The sequence below is a fragment of the Dermacentor albipictus genome, chromosome 2 (genome assembly GCF_038994185.2).
Source record: "Dermacentor albipictus isolate Rhodes 1998 colony chromosome 2, USDA_Dalb.pri_finalv2, whole genome shotgun sequence".
Taxonomy (NCBI): Eukaryota; Metazoa; Arthropoda; class Arachnida; order Ixodida; family Ixodidae; genus Dermacentor; species Dermacentor albipictus.
The window spans coordinates 140517629-140523116 of record NC_091822.1 but is presented as its reverse complement, the minus strand read 5'-3'; positions in this window follow the sequence as shown (position 1 = coordinate 140523116).

Sequence of the window (5488 nt, the reverse complement as noted above, 5' to 3'; positions counted from 1 at the left end):
TGCCTTGGTCTACAAGTCTGCGCGGTCTGGCTACCAACGTAGCCGTAAATAACAATTATCGTGGTGCATAATTTCTTTTAAAGTTATCACGCACTGGATCAGCTGGAAGAGAGTTGTGAACACGCGATTGTCAGTACATCACTCCGAGAAGATATGTCTCATGGGACGCAATGGCGCCTTTCCAGAGCATTTTGTAGGATTGGGAAGAAAGCAAATAATGGGCCAGATGGTGGGCGTACGTGTCGGTAAAATATGTTCTCACGGATAAGCGGGACCGAACAGCATCCCTCTTTCCTCTATACAGGGTGTCCCAGCTACCTTTACCAAAAGCTTATAAATATGCCGACGCACTCTAAGACGATGCGACCAAATGCACTTTGTTGCTCTACGACTTTCTAATTAATTTTTGTTCCTAACTTCGTTGCTTCAGAAGTTAGTTATTTAATCCTGACTAATTATGCAGTTAAACAGAATACCATAAATAATGCAACTTGCTACAGAGAATGAGCCAGTGAGTGAGTGAGTTAGTGAGTGAGTGAGCTAGTGAGTAAGTGGAGTGAGTGAGTAAATGAGTGGAGCGAGTGGAGTGAGTGAGTGAGTGAGTGAGTGAGTGAGTGAGTGAGTGAGTGAGTGAGTGAGTGAGTGAGTGTGAGTGAGTGAGTGAGTGAGTGAGTGAGTGAGTGAGTGAGTGAGTGAGTGAGTGAGTGAGTGAGTGAGTGAGTGAGTGAGTGAGTGAGTGAGTGAGTGAGCGAGCGAGCCAATTAGTGAGAAAAGGAGCGAGTCGGCGGATGCGCGATTGAGGTAGAGTGTGAGAATGAGAATGAATGAGAGCGCCAGTGAGTAAGTGGGTGTGTGAGCCGTTACAATGCACCGAGGTCGACTTGCGGGAGGAAGTGCCGGCATTGAAAGCCCCGAATGGCAAACGTGACACCTCTCTCTTCATAAATCTTCGTCCGGGAAAAAGAATAACGCGCTCGACGACATCGCCTTGAAACATTCACTGCACTGCGTCGCTCTTGAAGCCGTTCTTTCTCGCTTCGTGTCCTCCCTTCGCTGGCAGCCAACTCACGCTTCCCTTTCTTTCTTTATTTCTTTCTTTCTTTCTTTCTTTCTTTCTTTCTTTCTTTCTTTCTTTCTTTATTGTTTCGCTCGAAGCGAAAAGCAAAGCATCAACCCTTTCCCGTGACAGAGTCAATGGATGCACTTGTGGCGGCAGGCGCGTAGCCAACCGTCGACCCGCGCGGTGCTCTATGCCCACTTGCGCGCTCTGCAGACCGGTTGAGTCCCCATTGTTGGGCGGAAGACCGAACTCGGGGCAGAAAACAAACACAACCTCCCCCCTCCCCCCCACCCCTCCGCTTCCTTCCTGGTTTTCAGCCGCACGTGTGCCTCGCTGCCGTGCCGCTGCCAAGCGGCATTGCCTCCCCGGCGGCGGATATGCACACATACGCGTCTCCCTTTCAACCTGCCGCGGCTTCTCTTGTTGCCGTCTCTCAGCGCCTTGACGTTTGCGTGCGGGTTAAGTAAGAGAGTCCCTCCACGTGTTGCGTGGCGTGTGTGACTTGCGCGTCCGTTCCATTAGCGTCTGCCAAGGCAGCGCGGCTTCCGCTGCCCCCGACGAGGCAACTTGCCTCTCGCGCGGAACGGGTTTTCCACGCCATCTCACGTATACATGTGGAAGTCGAATGAGAAACGGCACAGCCCCCCTCCCTTGGTAGTTAAACAACTTCCGCGAACTTCCACGCTTCCCGTAGCAGCTGCTGTTTGTGGATTCGATCCTGCCTGCGAGAGGACTCAGCGAGGCCTTTCAGGCGAAGAATACGAGTTTCAGCGGCCAGATTGAGATATTATGCATACGATCTGAGCAAAGCATGCCGAAGTTGCGAAGCTTTCGGTAGGAGATTACTTACAGAAGTGGTTCAACCATGAGAGAAGAGAAGGCAGAGAGGCTAACCAGGTTGGCCCGTGTTTGCTACCATTCACCTTGATTGCTGCCATATGTACACTGAGGGATGGGTGGCTGGAAGAAAAGAAAAAGACGCAGAAGTGATGTGAACGCACACATAGACAGCATTCACCGTGGATTTAAGAGGAAGCTTTAGCTCGGGCCCAACTCCGACGCGGCCTATTCAAATACATGTAAAAACGCAAAAACGTTTTTCTGAGATAACCCCTGGACCGATTTTAATGAAATTTGTTGCATTTAAGAGATAAAGTTAAATACTAGTGACTGTTGGAAGCGGAATTTTGATTTAGGGCTTGAATTCTGTTAAGATTTTCAAAAATTCAGAAGTTTGAAAAATATAGAAGCACAAAGTTTACAAACAAATAGCTCAGCATCAAGAACAGATATCACGGTTCTGTGAACGGCATCCATTAGGTCATTCAAAGCGGACAAATTTCATATGTCATTTTGCATCTTACGTGAATTTGTTACGTTGTTTATAAGGGTTCTGCAAAAGTTGTAATTACATATTAATACTATTTTTTTTAGATTGATGTGTAAGATGTCAAATTTGTCCGCTTTAGATGTGCTATTAGGTACAATTCACAAAATTGCGATATCATTTTTTTTCTTGCTGAGTTACGGAGTTGTAAACTTGATAGTTTCGTTTTCTGAAAATATGTGATTTTTGCCAATCTTTAATAAAAATATTGAAGCCGTAAATCGAAAATTCGAAACCAACAGTCACTAGATTTTAAGTTTTTCTTTTAAATGCAACAAACCTCGTCAAATTTGGTGCAGTAGTTGCCGAGAAAAACGAATTCTCCTTTTACATGTATTTATATAGGAGCATCGGAGCTAAAGCTTCCTCTTAAAGGCTGCAGCGTGGGGTTTTCTGTGTAGACGACGGTCGAGTTCTCAGTATCTTCCGTGAACGCTCTGTTGTTCTGACGGCTTGAGCAGCGCGCAGACATTGCCTTTCTTTATCAAAAGAATATCAGTGGCTGAGAGAGAGAGAGAGAGAGAGAAGACGGAAAGGCAGGAAGGTTAACCAGACTGAGTCCAGTTCGCTACCCTACACGTGGGGAGGTTGTGTGTTGTGGTCTCATCGCGGTCAGAGATTTTGCGCAGGACACTATTTATTGCGTCGATGCGGAAGGAGTGCGGTTGACCCTTGAGGCTTCAATTACGGGCCCGAAGCAGAAGTGGGCCTCCACAATTTGCGCGCAGGTGGGTAGGTGACGGCAGGCAAAGTGAACACTTGATCACGATGTTGAATGAGCACGCTCCGTTCCTGTTCATTCGGTTTCAGAGTTCGATTTTTGTGCACTGTAAAAGGTTGAAGGTTGTTGAGACAAACTTGCGTATCCTGGCAGGTTTTACAACGAAGCTGTCTATATGGGTGGTATCTGGCGGATCGCGTCCGTGCGTAGACCATCAATTTTTCATACGTAGGCCGATCCCGTAGATAATGCAACACCGGGCCGACCCGCGGCGGAGGTGCAGTTCGCCATTAAGGGGCCCACATGCACAGCTTCGCCGGTCATCCTTCTTCACAGAGTGGAAGGGCAAATACCTTTTGTTTCTCTCTCTTTTTTTTTACTTCGCCATGCATGTAAAATTGTGAAAAAAGATGAAAGTCGGACAGGGAAGGTTTTACCCCCCACATCATAATCGCAATATTGTGCTTCCGTGGTATGACGCCGCATTGGCGTACTTGATTATAGACATAGCGACTTGTTCTAGACAGCAAGTCTAGAGAAAGTCTACAGCACTCTTTTATCAAATCGCACTTATTATTATCCTTTATCCTGTGTGTTCGCGTGAAAATTATGTCCGGCTCGCACTTTATTTGTCTACCATAGTACTTCGTTTTAGTCATGCATTGTTATTTATATGTCAATCAGTTTTCGCGTATTCGAGAATGTTCTGCTAGATGTAATGGATTTTCGGCTTAGCGGCAAAATGAAGCTCTTGGAGGATAAACGAAATTTTAGCAATGTCTGCACGAAAATTTTCTCCGCCGGATTTCTAGCGGTTTGCCGAAAATGTTCAGCGGATCCTAGCACGTTATGGACCTCGTTTTACGAAACTTCGCTGCTATGGCGAAACGGAAAAAAGGATTCGCGCTGTTTGTCTTTGACAATTTAGACGTTGTGTTGAAGTCATGCAGCATTCCGCCACGTAGAGTAATGCAGGAAATGAAACATCTTTTAAAAGATATTCAATGAGCTCCTAATTGCCGGCGTAAACAAAAAGTGTTAGATATGCTTTCCTTAAGGAAAGCATATACTCCTGTGCATACTCCTTACGCTTTCCACGGGCGAGGGAACCGGTGAAGGAGAAGGTGCCGGTAAATACTGAGTGAGGGAAGGACTAGAGGAATGCATAAACAGGGAAGTAAGTGGGAAATCGAGAGACGAGTAACGGGAAACACTGACAGGCGTAATGTGCTACCAAAAGCAAATTTTAATAAGTAATGCGTTTTGTCTCCGTCGGCGCTCGTAACGTTCAATATATAAATACGTACAGGACGAGAGAGAGAGAGAGAGACTTGAAAGGCCAAAATTTAGAACTCGCGTTAAAATGAGAAATTGCGCTTTGCGCTATTTGTTTCTTTTTCATCTTTACCCTGCGTCCAGCGGAGCCTTAATATTACTTTTTTTTCTCTTTCTATATGAAATAATTTTCATAGCTCGTAACACCTTAGCCTAAACAGGCGTGAGATGGCGTGTCAGGACTTAAGGGTTTCCGACCTCTCCACTTGATCGTCCCGGTTAACACAACCCCCCAAAACAGAGAGTACGAGAAAGTTAACCGACAGTAGACTATCACCTGGGTGCAATTACCCCTGCAGCTATACCTGTTGGGTAAAAAGTTAAAAAGGAATAGTTAGCGAGCGCGGTGCATGCAATTCATCACGCGCTCCTTTGCAGGGAACCTACCGCATAGACTCGTCATCGCTCTTCATTAAACAAAAACGCTCTTCGCCGCAGTAGCAGTTCTCGCATATTTACACGCGTTCGCGGACGCAAGATCAATCGCGCCGCCGATCACGGGTGTTGCGTCTTCACGCCTCCTCCCCCTCTTTCGCGTCGCCTTCTTCTTCTTTTCTTTAATCGCCGGTTATTAATCTGAAGCCGAGGTCACTGCCTTCGCTGCAAGATCGAAACTCAGCGCTGAACGGCTGTGCGGCCGCGTGAACGCAACAGCCCGGGGCACACGGGGGAGGGGGAGGGGGGGGGGGGCGAGCTGGCTCTCTCGCGTCGTCGTCTCCGCGGCATGGCCGATCGCTCCGCACCGACCGCAGCCAAGCGTGCGTCCCCATTCCATTGCTTGCTTGCGCAGCCGAGCAGGGAGCGTGTAGGACTCGCGAGCCCACCGAGAACGGGCGAGCCATCGCACCAAGGCCGGCGGTGCGGTCCTCCCATTTCGCCCCCCCCCCCCTTCCCTCTCGCGTCGTCGACGACCCGCTGATCTTGCCCCGTGATGCCCGCGCGCTCTAATCTTCGCCGGCGGTCTCCTTCGCGCCGGCCAGGCCGC